Genomic DNA, 15,150 nt, shown 5'->3' with positions numbered 1-15,150 from the left:
CGCTAACTTACCTTTATCCTGTACTCCACCCTAAGAATACGACAGTTGAGGATAGAGTTGGTGATTTATTGAGGAATGGCCAACTTTTGTGTCACTGTCCTCCTTGTGGAAGACTCCAGAGGCAATTGCCCTTTCTCTTTCAGGATTTCTTTTGTGACAACTCGCCTCCTACCTCTAGCAAAAAAGCTCTACTTTTGTCTGCCAATGTCTACAGCATAGTTATCATTTACAGGACATGAAACGCAATCTAGTAAACGTCAATTGTAGATGGTGAGTAGTTTTAGATTTAGGTGGATTTCATATATGAAGGCCATAACTCCACATACCAGACCGGATCTTAAATAGGCCCCCATTCTTAGTTTGAATAGCACCAGGTCAAGGCCATCAGGCTTGGCTCCTGGGCTTTTGTCTATGTTGAGAGACATCAAAGACATGACTTCTGGCTTTTGTGTGTCTAGAAGCTGGAGATATTAGACTCTGATTGTTGGCTTTTGTCTACAACCACGACAAGATGGTTGAAGCTAATCATATTAGTATTTATATGGCCCTACCTGGCTATAGCCGTAGGTCAAAACCTCCCCATTGACCTCCAGACACACCCACCCCTCCCCTAACTTTGTCTTGTTTCATATGTTAATTATACGCTATAAATGTAATGTGCATTTCTGTAATGAAACAACCGTGCTGTGTTGAGGTATCTGTGTATCAGAATAAACATATTATTTCGCTAAACCGTCTTCCACAAGTCTCTTAACCTGAACAAGCTTACTAGAACCAAGAAACAGACCTTGGCGTTTTCATCAGGGAATTCGCCGAAGAACAGCATATTCTTTCAGTAGGGAGCACATATTTGTAAACAATAACTACAAAACAATTTACATTGCAAGAACCATATTTAACAAAAAACGAATCTTGGTTTTTGAAAGCTATGTGCCTGTTAAGCTCCGGGGAAAAAGAGACCCAAATGCAGACCAAAAATGCGGGGGGAAAAAATAGGGTTTATTTGTACAACAAAGGTCAATTAAAGTTCAAAAAATCAACACGCAAAAGATCCAAAAAATTCAAAAGGGTAACGCACAAAAGATCCAAAAGGTAACGCACAAAAGATCCAAAAAACTCAGAGCAGTCAGAGCAGACGAAGAAACCCAAAAACAACAACTTATCTCAAGCCAGCAGATAGTCAGAAAACAGACGATTTACAATCCAGGTTCTTCAGACAGATCTTAGGTTACGACCAGACATAGAACAAAGGGCAGACTGAACTTAAATACTGGAGGGGAAACAGATAATTGGTGGGAAGCAAACAGGAGGCAGGGGAAACTAATCAGGACAACAAGTAGACTGATTAACAGGACAGGTGTGGTAGATGATCACAGGGAAATGCAGGAAGTGACAAGGCAGGTGGGGCGGAGTGTCAGAACAAAACAGAAAACACATGGCATAACAAAAACACAAGGAGCACATGTCAAAACAAACACAATAGACACGTAACAGCCAGAGTCCCTTGAACATTAGAGAGGATACTAACAGTACCCCCCCCCTAATGAACGCCTCTAGGCGCTTTCTTGGGTGGAATGGGATGCTGGCGATGGAAGTCCTTGCGGAGCGAGGGGTCCATGATGTACCGGGTCGGAACCCAGCACCTCTCTTCAGGGCCGTAGCCCTCCCAGTCAACGAGGTACTGGAGTCCCCGGCCCCGGCGGCGAACATCAAGTAGTCGGCGTACCGTGTACACCTCTGAACCGTCAATGAGGCGTGGGGGTGGGGGGGGTTTGGGGGCAGGATGCAACGGGCTACAGATGAACGGTTTGATTTTGGAAACATGGAAGGTGGGATGGATACGGCGCAGGGGACCAGGGAGGTTGAGACGGACTGCGGTGGGACTGATGACCTTGGTGATGGGGAAGGGTCCGATGAAGCGGGAAGTGAGTTTGCGGGACTCAGTTTTGAGAGGAAGGTCTTTGGTGGAGAGCCACACGCGTTGTCCCTGGCGATATGGGGGAGGTTGAGAGCGACGTCTGTCGGCCTGAACCTTCATCCTAGCTGAGGAACGGAGAAGAGCTGAGCGTGTGCGCCTCCACGTCCGGCGGCAGCGGCGGATGTGTGCCTCCGCAGAGGGTACCCCCACCTCTCTCTCCTGGTCTGGGAAAAGTGGTGGTTGATAGCCCAGGGAACACTCGAAGGGGGACAGCCCTGTGGAGGACGAAATGTGTGAGTTAATGGCATACTCGGCCCACGGTAACTGCTGGCTCCAAGAGGTGGGATTCTGGGAAGCCATGCAGCGCAGCACCGTCTCCAGCTGTTGGTTCGCCCTCTCGGCCTGGCCATTAGACTGCGGATGAAACCCAGATGTTAAACAAACAGAGGCACCAATCAATTTACAGAATGCTTTCCAAAAACTGGAGGTAAATTGTGGTCCCCTGTCTGATACTACCTCAATAGGTAGCCCATGGAACTTAAAAACATGTTGGACCATTGCCGTAGCCGTCTCCTTGGCAGAAGGAAGCTTAGGCAGAGGAATAAAATGAACAGACTTAGAAAAACGATCCACAACAGTGAGGATCGTCGTGTTACCCTCCGATGGGGGTAGTCCAGTGACAAAGTCAAGAGAGATGTGTGACCAAGGTCTTCTCGGAACCGGCAGAGGTTGCAGCAAGCCGGCAGGTGGTCGGGTGGAAGTCTTATTGCGGGCACAGACTGGGCAGGCTTGGACAAATCGGTGGACCTCCTCCTTCATGGAAGGCCACCAGAACCTTCGGCCGATGAAGGCTTGAGTCCGTCTGGATCCCGGGTGGCCGGACAGCTGGGTAGAATGGCCCCACTGCAAGACCTGTGGGCGGACAGCACTAGGGACATACAGACGGTTATTAGGACATTGACTGGGCCCTGCTTCATTAACCAGGGCTGCAGTTACAATGGACTCAATATCAAACTGTGCTGCCCCTAAAACACAATGCGGGGGAAGGATGGTGTCAGGCTCTTGGGTCTTTTCATAAGGACTGAACCTTCGGGACAGTGCATCGGGCTTCACGTTCTTGTGGCCAGGGCGGAAGGATAAGGTGAAGTTGAACCGGGAGAAGAACAGGGACCAGCGGGCTTGGCGGGGGTTGAGTCTTTTGGCGGTGCGAATGTACTCTAGGTTCTTATGGTCCGTCCAGACCAGAAATGGCACGGAGGAACCTTCCAGCCAGTGTCTCCACTCTTCCAAGGCCATCTTTACTGCTAGCAGTTCCCTATTGCCAACATCATAATTATGTTCAGTGGGGGTGAGTCGGTGGGAAAGGAAAGCACAAGGGTGGACCTTGTTATCCTTGGCCGAACGTTGGGAAAGCACAGCTCCAATGCCAATGTCCGAGGCATCCACCTCCACAATGAACTGCCGGTCGGGATCAGGTTGGATCAGAATGGGGGCTGAGGTGAACCGTTGCTTTAGGGCGCAGAACGCTCCCTCTGCTGAGGAGGACCAGACGAACTTGACAGCCGGCGAAGTCAGAGCCGTGAGGGGGGCTGCCAATGTACCGTAATTACGAATAAAACGGCGGTAAAAGTTTGCAAAGCCAAGGAAACTCTGAAGCTCCTTGCGGCTAGAGGGCGCCGGCCACTCCAGTACCGCTCTGACCTTTTGTTGGTCCATCTGGATGGCACCGGGTGAGATGACATACCCCAGAAAAGCAACAGTGTCCCGATGGTACTCACACTTCTCAGCTTTAACAAACAACTGATTCTCGAGCAGCCGCTGAAGGACCCTACGGACATGAAGGACATGTTCTGATAATGACTTGGAAAAAATTAAAATATCATCAAGGTACACAAAAACAAACTGATTAAGCATATCTCTGAGAACGTCATTTATCAACGCTTGAAACACAGCTGGGGCATTAGTAAGACCAAAGGGTAACACCAGGTATTCATAGTGGCCAGATGAGGTATTGAATGCTGTCTTCCATTCGTCCCCCTCACGGATGCGGACGAGATGATAAGCATTCCGTAGGTCAAGCTTGGTAAAAACAGAAGCCCCTTGAAGCAACTCAAAGGCAGAGGACATGAGTGGTAGAGGATAACGGTTCTTGACCGTTATGTCATTGAGGCCCCGATAGTCAATACATGGGCGTAAGGAGCCGTCTTTCTTGCCAACAAAAAAGAATCCTGCCCCTGCAGGAGAGGAAGACGGGCGGATTATGCCTGCTGCTAGGGACTCCTGGACATACTTGTCCATGGCTTGAGTCTCAGGTCGGGACAAGGAATAAAGACGACCTCTAGGGGGAGACGTGCCAGGTAGGAGGTCGATGCCACAGTCGTAGGGACGATGAGGGGGCAAGGAAGAAGCCCTAGACTTGCTGAAGACCGCCTTTAGGTCCAAATACTCTGGGGGAACAGCTGATAGGTCTGGGAATTCCTCCGAAGTCCCTGGCGCTATAGACAGTGGGGTCTGGGCACGACGGAGACAGTGGGAATGACAGAATGGGCTCCATCCCACAATGCTCCTACTCACCCAGTCAATATGTGGGTTGTGTTTGGCAAGCCAGGGGTGGCCAAGGACCATGGGAGCATGCGGGGAATCAATAATAAAAAAACTCACTTGTTCATGATGGTTGCCCGAAAGGCAAAGGTCCACAGGAACGCTGGCTTGTGTAATTTTGGCCAACTTCTGGCCATTCAATGCATTGGCCATCATTGGAGTCCTGAGCTCAATGGTCGGTAACCCCCACTGAGCGACAAAGCAGGAGTCCATGAAGTTCTCCTCTGCACCAGAGTCGATCAGTGCCACCACCTCCTGTTGTTGGTCCCTCCACTTCAAGATGGTAGGGAGGAGAGTTCGTTGCTGTGATGAGGGTTGTACGGGGGTCACACTCACCAGTACCCCTCTTACTGGTGAGTGTTGGCTTTTACCGGGCAGGAGGAAATGAAGTGCCCTGGCTGGCCGCAGTACAGGCAAGAGCGGGAGCTGAGTCTTCTTTGTCGCTCAGCCGTGGTCAGGCGGGTGCGGTCAATTTGCATGGGTTCTGACCCAGAGGAGTCAGAGGCAGACAGGAATGTTGGCTGGGTGGCAGGAGTGGGAAAAACGGTCTGAGAGGGACCCCTAAGGGCTCTTGCTCGTCGGCGCTGTTGTAGCCGTGTGTCGATGCGAATGGCAAGGTCCACTAGGCCCTCGCAGGTGTCGGGCAGGTTATGGGCGACGAGCTCGTCCTTGATCTCTTCAGACAGCCCGTTCAGGAAGGTGTCGAACAGAGCCTCAGGATTCCAACCTGAAGATGTTGCAAGGGTTTGAAAGTCAATGGCGAAATCAGACACTGACCTGCGTCCCTGGTGCATGTGTAGCAACTCTCGTGCAGCCTCATGACCGTGCTTAGAGCGGTCAAAGATTCTCCTCATCTCAGCTGCCAATACCTCGAAATTACCACAGGAAGGTGACCTGGCCTCCCAGAGAGCGGTTCCCCATTCTCTGGCCCGTCCGGACAGCTGGGTGATGACATAGGCCACCTTGGCACGCTCAGAGGGAAAGGTGGTCGGTTGCAGCTCAAAGATGAGGGAACATTGGGACAGGAAGGAACGGCAGGTACCAGGTTCGCCAGAGTACTTTTCAGGAGGAGGCAGTTTGGGTTCATGAACTGGCGGTGAAGATGAGGTGTTTGGAGCAGCCGCAGACAACTGAGAGAGTTGAAGTGGCTGGATCTGGGCGGCCAGGTCTCTGATGCTTGAAGCGACAGCCTCCAGCTGAGACTGGTGCCGCCCCAGGACAATGCCTTGTTGCTCTAGGACAGCCTTCACCTGGTTTGGGTCTGCTGGGTCCATCTTGGTCTGGTCGTACTGTTAAGCTCCGGGGAAAAAGAGACCCAAATGCAGACCAAAAATGCGGGGGGAAAAAATAGGGTTTATTTGTACAACAAAGGTCAATTAAAGTTCAAAAAATCAACACGCAAAAGATCCAAAAAATTCAAAAGGGTAACGCACAAAAGATCCAAAAGGTAACGCACAAAAGATCCAAAAAACTCAGAGCAGTCAGAGCAGACGAAGAAACCCAAAAACAACAACTTATCTCAAGCCAGCAGATAGTCAGAAAACAGACGATTTACAATCCAGGTTCTTCAGACAGATCTTAGGTTACGACCAGACATAGAACAAAGGGCAGACTGAACTTAAATACTGGAGGGGAAACAGATAATTGGTGGGAAGCAAACAGGAGGCAGGGGAAACTAATCAGGACAACAAGTAGACTGATTAACAGGACAGGTGTGGTAGATGATCACAGGGAAATGCAGGAAGTGACAAGGCAGGTGGGGCGGAGTGTCAGAACAAAACAGAAAACACATGGCATAACAAAAACACAAGGAGCACATGTCAAAACAAACACAATAGACACGTAACAGCCAGAGTCCCTTGAACATTAGAGAGGATACTAACAGTGCCATCAACAACCAGAGGCATTTATCAATCAAAAATGTGGTCAAGCAGAGAACCATGCGGACGCTTCTCCTCAGTTAACCCATTGTTAAAGGGGGCTCTCAAGGCACAGACATGAACAAAGGCCCCACAAGACCCCCAACGATTTAGCTATATTACCCCAGAATCCGTTTTTACCATAGTGACTGGTTTAAGCTTCTTAAGCAATTGGTACATTTTTCATACAGGGCCCTTCAACTTTGAACAGCTTTTTGAACCATTAACATTTTCAGACTTTCAGTTTAACAATGGCTTATACGAGACACATTGACATTCAATACAAATATGATTTTTTACCAAACCTGGACTATGTTTTTGGAGGGCATTAACGGCCATCTGATCACATACCACTGGTACCCTTTCAACACTGTGCTCAGAGGTATGTTTTGTTTATATATTTATACTGGCAAGATACTGTGGAAAACCTTGCATCATCAACTCAACTGGTCATTCCAGTAATTCTCAGCTGGTGTGTTCCAAAGCTGTACAAACCTCACAAGCTGAATCCTTAATTTCTTCTTTCCTATTCCCATACATCCACAGATAGCAAGTGTTATATAATATTAACTTGTTTGCATTATTTATGTTAGTTGAATCATTACTGGTTTTAAGGTTTGTAATTACAGCATTTTCTAATGATCCTAATGTATCAATATGTCCATGTGTGTCAGAGTTTGAAAGTTTATAGGTGCCAAAAATTCACTTTAAAAACAATATGATTGCCAAATGTTTCATGACTCATTCTAATCTAACTTTAAATAGAAATTAGTTTGAGTTTATATAAAAAAGCTCTCTGTATTAATGTGGGTTTTACTTGATAGTTAGAGTTGATTGCTAATAGCAAATTACTCTTGTTATCGTTATTTATGGTAAACCTGCTATGCTACTTACATCAAGTGAAGATTATATTTATTTGCTTATGTGTGCAATTAGTTAGCTGGCAGGATAACTGTTTTTAAAATAAATATTGTGCTGGTTGGTCCTAGGCCGCGCTTCAGCTCTTTCTGGTGCAGCACGTTCAATCACTGTTTTCCTGTTTTCCCCTACCAAGTTTTGTTATTTTGGTTTAATTTGAACTTTAAATAGAAATGAGTTTGAGTGTTTATATAAAAAAAAAAGCTCTCTGTACAAATGTGGGTTTTACTTGATAGTTAGACTTTTTGTTTTAAATAGTTTCCCATCACCCCAAGAGCCCCTTGCTGCTCTCTGAGGCCCCCTTGTGGGCCCTGACCCCCCTGTTGACAACCACTAATTTAGAGTGAGCAAATTTTGTTTGCTGTGGCTACTGAGGTAGCTTACCACCACCGGTATGACTGTGTGTGAATGACTACTGGACTCTGGACTCTGTGAAGCGACTTCGGGTATATAGAGAAGCGCTATATAAGATTGAATTGATTGATTGATTGATTGAATCACACAAACACAGATTCAGTCAGGTTAAGCCAGCAACTTACTTGTTGGGAAGCTGGAATGTGAAAGGGTACACATGCCTTCCATGTCCATGATCGACAGCCTCTGTTAAAGTGAGATACATTATCAAGAACCACGAAGAACAAACTCTATTGATAACATAAATTAATGTCATGACTCTACAAAACTCAGTTGATTAGCTTTCTTATTTACCACTACAGCATACCCAAGTTACAGCAAGCTACCATAAATCCTAACCGATTAACTAGATAATAATAAGATAATTGTACAAGGTACATTCATTCTTATTTCAATAAGAAAGACTGCATACTAATACATTACCATCAGGATGTAGGCTCTCCTTCAGTAAGTGGGAAAATATTTGTCTTTATCAGGATACTAGCCTACTGTGGTCTAATAGTATTGTTCACTCCTCACATTCGCTTTACCCTTTGCCCTGACGGTGAGTGACTGGATCCTCGTTGGACTTGAAACCACTGCAGTAACTCGTCCACTTATGTAATCCCCTTTGGGGAAAGTATTGCGTTCATTGATTGCGTCGAAATCAACAGAAATGAGCAAAACATGCTTGTGGCTTTGTAATAATAAGCCTTTGTATGTTAAACTGATCTTTACAGAATGGCAAAAGCTTGTGCCCTCTCATTTTGCTGGCACCAATGAAACAGTACAACTTCAATTAGCAGTGGAGGATTGCTAGATATATTGTTAGCCCTGTAAGAGCTACAGATTTGTGTTACCAACGAGAGAAGACGTCAGAAGATAACCACGAAGAGTACTCTCGTGACTTGTCAGTGTACCAGGCTAAATGGATTATTTCGCTAACTATCAGCAACTTGAACCAAGGAAACAACTATAGCGATTCGCCAGGAACAGCAGACTTTTTAAGTACAAAAATGGTTTATTTATGTCAAATAACCAAATGTGTAATCTTTTTTTTATTTAGATGTAGTACCTTACTGTTATTTTTTATTGATAAAATATAAATGTGGTTGTGTTGCCCAAAGCAAACTACATCTCCCAGCTTACCTGCCTCTGAACAGCCCCTCTCAGCTGCGTGCCTTACCTGACGCTGTCTGCTGCCCAAAGCAAACTACATCTCCTAGCTCAGCTGCCTCTGAACTGCCCCTCTCAGCTGTGTGGCGTACCTGACGTTGATCCTTTCAATATTGCAACTGCGAAATTCACCGGCATCGCCTCGCTGGAAGGATTGTTTGGCGTCCACGTTGCTGCTCGTATTCCTCCTGTTGATTATTAGCTTCCACAATCAGCTAGTTTCGCTTCCTTCACAGTAGGCTACAGTAGTGATGGGCAAATGAAGCTTTGGTGAAGCATTGAACCATTAGGCACATTGTTTCAAAAATCGGTTCATTACTTGAAGCTTCAGTAACAGTGACCTCTCCTGGTGATGTGCCAAGGCTGCAACTAAATTAGCCCAGCCAGACAGTGGCACGAATCTTTAAAACAATGACAATCTAGTGTGCACGCACCAAAACCCCCCCCCCCCCCCACGCACACACACTCACACACACACATGCACCCGTATACAAAGATTGTGATTTCATTTTTTTTTTTTTACAAATAAAGATTAATTCTTTTTTGTATATTGTGTTATTGAAGAGAGAGTGCTTGGGGAAAGGATGTGCTGGACAAATATGGCACAAGTTGGGTGTAACCATGTTGGATAGGGAACAGTCAAAGATTTTGATTTAAAACATTATTTGTTCTACACTTTTTGGACTGAGCCTGTTGATATAGTCTACTTTTCCTATAGCCTAAATATTTAACAGCCAGCGCACCTTATCATGAGCGATCAGAATAAAGTGTTCACACATGTCAGAACGACCTCTCTTCCTAGATGCTTTCATAATGATGATAAATCAATACGAACGTAATGACTGTCACAGAATGAGATAGGCTACTACGAACCAAACGCAATGTTGTGCGCGGAAGTTTTTATGCTTTGAAGGCGCTACAATTCAGACTCAAAACGAGGCAACTGACTGTTTCGTGCGTGGCGCTGTGAACCACTCAGCTGGTTCATTCGGAGTAAGAAGCAGTTGCTGTTTCGCACGTAATATGTCACGTGATTTTTCCGTACCAAAGCAACCTTCGAAGCAGTGGTTTTATGGTTGGTGTAGTTAAGGTATGAAGCACGTTCCGGCGCTTCAGTGTCAGGCTGCCATCACTAGGCTACAGACATCGGTTCGTGCCGGTAGCATTCACCATCTAAGCCAGTAACCTACATTCCGGCAGCCGGCTCCTTAATCTCCCACTGCCACACTGGACTGGGGAACCTTCCTGGTATGAATCTTTTACATTCTCATGTTGGCTATTACTCAAATGTGCAGTTAGCTTCTCAACCTTAAAATTGAACTGAATGTGTAACAGCGCACCCCAAATTTGGTTATTTTGGTTTAATTTGCAATCCGTGTGTAACCGGCAGAATTACTGTCCTGTCTCCCAGCAGCCACCGTAGCTTCTGTCCAGGTGTGCCACGGCCCCAAGTAGCACTCAGTGGCTCTTCATTCATTAGCCAAAGTGCCACTACTACAGGCTCACCAGGTAGTATAATGTAGGTGTCTGGGTTTCCACATTCTTGCTCCCCGTTCTATTGATGCGGAAAGGTCTACTGGAGATGGACAACATTGGTTACATTCTGTGAAGCAAAGACATAGCTGAAGGTCCACCCCCAGGATATTTTGGTTTGAGTAGATGTTATTTCCTGCATTCTAGTGGATTTTTGGGTGGTATGCTAAAGATGTGCAATACCTGAACTTATTCTGATTCATGTTCATCTGATCATGACTTGTAGGGCCTTCTAGACTTGAGCTGAACATTCAACCAGAAAACTATTGTTGTGCCTCAATGACTGTCTATGTACCACAATATAGCCTAATTAATAGACCTGTGTTTAAGATTTGACCAAGGTAGGTTGATTGACATTTTTATTACAATGGTATTCAACTAATTCTTAACTGAAGCCTAACCTATATTGTTAATAATTTAATTCTTAAGAGCACTTAATGATTTATGTTCAGCAAAAAATGACAAGATTAGTTAGGGAGAAATATTTTTCATTATTCAAAGCCTCCCACAACACGTTCCATCCAACAAAAAAGTGCAACAAATAAAGTGCTTAAAGTGCTTAAACAGTAGCCTTTTTAAGCAATACAATGGCAAATGGCACATCACAAAAATAACTAAAAATGAGGTATCAGATGCAGATCAGAAGCTGTTTAGTCATTGTCTAAGATCTGTGGGCAAGGTTGTACTGGCCTGTGGCCTTCTTGGAGGCCTTGATGACCTCTGAGGGGGGCTCCCATCTGACACAGGACTCCAAGTTGGCCATCTTTATGGCCATTATTGAGGACATAGATAGATAGATAGATAGATGGATACTTTATTAATCCCGGGGGAAATTTAGGTATACATTTTGTTTTGATTAATACTGTAAGTATACTGTAACAAAGTTCAGATACAACATGCATAGTTTAACAGTTTTAGATGTAGCCAAGCCACACCACGCCATTCCAGCCCAGAAGCTTTCCATCTCAGTTTCGTCCTGAAGGGAGGTTGTTGGCATGGTCTGATAATTCAGAAACTCCTCACCCAGGTGGTCATGCTCCTCTGGCCCATGGTATGGGAGGAGATGAGGGAACCTATTTATGAAAGTAGAGTTACAGGTTGTTAAGTTATAAGTATATGGTCATCAACCAGCAGCAGTTCATACACGTCTTTGAGGAAAAAACATATAAGAATAACTCATGTACAGTTTTGGAGTGAAGACATCTGCTGAGATAGGTGCTAATTATACTGTAGCACAATAATTTCCAATAGTAGGGATTTGCAGCTCAAGAGAGTAGGTTAACGTTGTAGACTAGAGTTCACTAGCTAGTTATAGCAGGCTGAGCTACTGAGTAGGGTAGCATACCCACAGGATCAATGAACTGGCATGATAAAAGGGAGCCACGACATCTATGATTTAACCATTTCGTTTCTTTTACTATTTTAAACTTCATTGGCTATACCTTTATATCCAGCAGCTGATTATGGCAGCTTTCACCAGCTTGGGTCGGACAGTCGCTCCCAGTCTGTTTACTAGACGTTATCACCGTCTGTCTGCACGCTTGCGAGGCTCGCTCACTCACTCACGACCAAACAGAGCCGTGCGCTTGACACCACAGTCTCAAACAGGCCGGATTCCTGTGCTACTCGAGACAATTTTTAGAGTTAGAAATAAAATAAAACAAAATAAGTTCACTAAATAGGTTGTTGTGCATTTGACGATCTCAAAATCATAAAAATATATATATTTTTGTTTTTGGGGGGGTCTCCAGCCCTCCCAAAAATAGAGCTAGATACGCCACTGGTTGGGAGATGCCAGGAAGCCCTATTTTCAGTGTTTGTTCGGTCAGTGATACATAAAGGTAACATGATACAATGTTGTCTTGCATGGTAAATTCCAGACATGCTTATTATGTATCATGTACATAATAGATGTTACATTTTGGTTTCTTCCTTCAGGAAGATTTGTCCACTGCTGCTTTGCTTTACTATACATTTAGTTTAATTTCAGCTTTCGCCTTTTGTAGTTTTTGTTTTGTTTGCTGATGTATTTGTTTGTTTGACCGATAGGTGCGGTACTGGCTGCCCCAGCGTTCTTCCTTAGTTAGAGTAAGCCTTCTCAAAAGCTTGAACTCTGCCTGGTTTTAGCCAGTTAGGTTTAACCCCAACTCCTCTTCCCCTTTCCTCTCCAGAACAACGGAGAGTCTTGCAACTGTCTACGGGACAGGTCGCTGGATCTGACTCCTCCTCTTCGCGCACTGCATGCCGTATTATGAGTGGTGACGTGCACCTCACCATTTGCATTGATCCCTTTTTGCAGTGCCTGTGCTGTGTTGTGTGCAGGACGTGTGAGTAGGCACCAGAATCAAGAGCACGGGTGGCGTGTCGGTCTCACTCCTTTTCCAGGACGGGTAACCCCCTGCAACAACTGCTCCCTATAAACCCCATCAGTGTCCCCTACCATTCTGGTGGCAGCCATTATCCTCCCTCTTGCCGTATTCCATATTTTATTGTGATTTAGCCATGTTTAAATAAATATAAATTTTTCTATTCTTATACCACGTCTCTTTTATTACTAAAGCTTATCTGTGCAAGGTGCATCTTTGTCTTAAAGGTACAATTATAACAATTCTGTATTTCTTGGTTTTAAAGGCACCAGGTGGCGTAGTCGAGCATTTCAGAGCCAAGATCTTACAACCAGTAGGTTACATGTGCAAATATTACAAGGTATTACTCTGATAATAGGATTTGTTTCCTGGTTGTAGTGTATAGGCCTGGCCCTTCTTGACCTATCTCTGTCATGGCTGTCATTATTTTTTGGGGAAAATAGTCAGTAGCAATCTCTAACAAAATGATATGCTTATCCTACATAAATTACAGAAACTATTACAAAAAAAACTATTCAATTAAATGAATAATTTCTTATTTACTTTGGTATTTTCGTCATATACAGATATGCAATTAGGATTGCTGGGTAATATGTATGTTGTTGTCCAATGTCAAGTGTCTATTTGATCATGTGACGAGACGATAAGATATAGCTAGTTTAGGCTCAAAATCTGAACGTCAAGACCGACAAACTGACTGAACACAGCCAGAGGCACAGTACACCTGCAGGCCGAACGATGCCTTTCAAACATAAAGGTGGTGATGCATGATTTGCGTTTTTCAATGGACAGGACGGCAAGCCCATTGAGCCTCTCCTGCTCCACAGGTAGGTCTTAATGAGTTTCAATTTGGAATTCATTCAAGCTGCCGTGCCCCTATTTAACAGGTTGTTATCTGCCGAGCGCCTGTTTCATTGTGTATGTGTTTTTCAGATGTCGGTAAAGTTGCTGTGTGTGTGGCACCGTACCAAATCATGCCTCCATCAGTGTTTTAAGAACGTTTCAGCTCTTTGACCGTCTGTTTACGTTACCGCGAGTCAAAGCACTCCATGTTTCTGATAGCTTTGACTTTGACCTGTCTACTTTCCCAATAGAATAGCCGAAGTAACTTATTCGACCGTAAAATCCAACACATTGTTGTGTGTGTGTGTGTGTGTGCGCGCCTCATAACTAGTAACTAGCATGCACTACGGCTTGTTATAATAGCGTGCACTGGGGCCCGTCGTCCCCACCTTACGCCACTGTGAGGCAACATTGAGTTAAAATGCAAGGCCCATTTGCGCCTTTATTATTTCAGTTTATTTCAGATCTTGCTATTTAGTTAGTACAAATGAATTGTGTTGTAGAAAACCGTATTGGTACCCGTAACACAAAGAGTAGGTCCCCACAGTTGAATTGAAACCATATGAATATCTTAACACACAACAAAGGATTTTTTATATTTAAAGATGAATACATAATAAAAAATATACCACAAATATGTGTTTTATATATAACATAGACATTTATATACACAACAATGAAAAAGTAATCAACCATTACTATTTCTGTGTGAAAATGGTTAAATTCGGACAACATTTCACTGACATCTGACACAGTAGTCATTTCCAGCCATAGTGATAGCTGTTTTTCTCTGGTGAGTTCACTGGAAGGGAATATACTTGTGTTTAGATAGTGATTTTCTTTTTTGTCGTCGCTTCCTCTGCTGATTGGTAGAGCTGTGTCCCATTCTCGTAGTGCACTCGCAGTTTGGCTGGGAATGGAGTCTGGAAGCGAATACTGTTGTGTTTCAAAACTCGTTTTGCCTCGGAGTATTCCTTGCGCTTCTGTACAACTGCTGGGGGATAATCCTGGTCAAAAAAGATCTGCCTTTTATTGTTCATAAGCACTTTTTTCTTCCCCCATGCTTTCCGTAGGATTTGGTCTTTAGTCTTGTATCTCAGGAATCGAATCACTATTGCGTGGCTTGTCTTCCCCAGTAGGTTTAGAAACAAGTGCCCTGTGTGCTCTCTCGATGTCAATTTCTGTTGCTTCAGGTATTTCCAGTTTATCACGCAGGAGCTTTTCCACAAACTCCACCATTGATGTCCCCTCTGCGTCTTCTGGTACATTGAACATTCGGATATTTTTCCGCCTGGACCTACCTTCTAGGTCTAGCAGTTTATTCTCGAGCTGGGTCACTTCTTTTATCAGTTTTGTACCACTTGTTCCATATTCTGGGTGCGGTCTTCTACCTCACCAACGCGATTCTCCACTTCCTCAACTTTTTGGTCAACTTTAGTGAGTTCAGATTTGATGTCGTTCAGTTGTTTATTCATATCTTGAC

The 15,150-nt window shown here is 44.7% G+C and overlaps 1 long non-coding RNA gene across 1 annotated transcript; it reads left to right on the top strand.

The window, feature by feature from the left end:
• The first annotated feature begins 10,065 nt into the window (after nucleotides 1-10,065).
• Nucleotides 10,066-12,993, top strand: LOC116225243. Its single transcript, XR_004165997.1, has 2 exons — nucleotides 10,066-10,434; nucleotides 12,630-12,993. It is a non-coding gene; the product is annotated as an uncharacterized LOC116225243 (long non-coding RNA).
• The last annotated feature ends 2,157 nt before the right edge of the window (nucleotides 12,994-15,150 follow it).

Source organism: Clupea harengus, chromosome 20, assembly GCF_900700415.2.
Source record: "Clupea harengus chromosome 20, Ch_v2.0.2, whole genome shotgun sequence".
Lineage (NCBI taxonomy): Eukaryota > Metazoa > Chordata > Actinopteri > Clupeiformes > Clupeidae > Clupea > Clupea harengus.
This window is presented reverse-complemented; position numbering and strand designations above follow the sequence as displayed.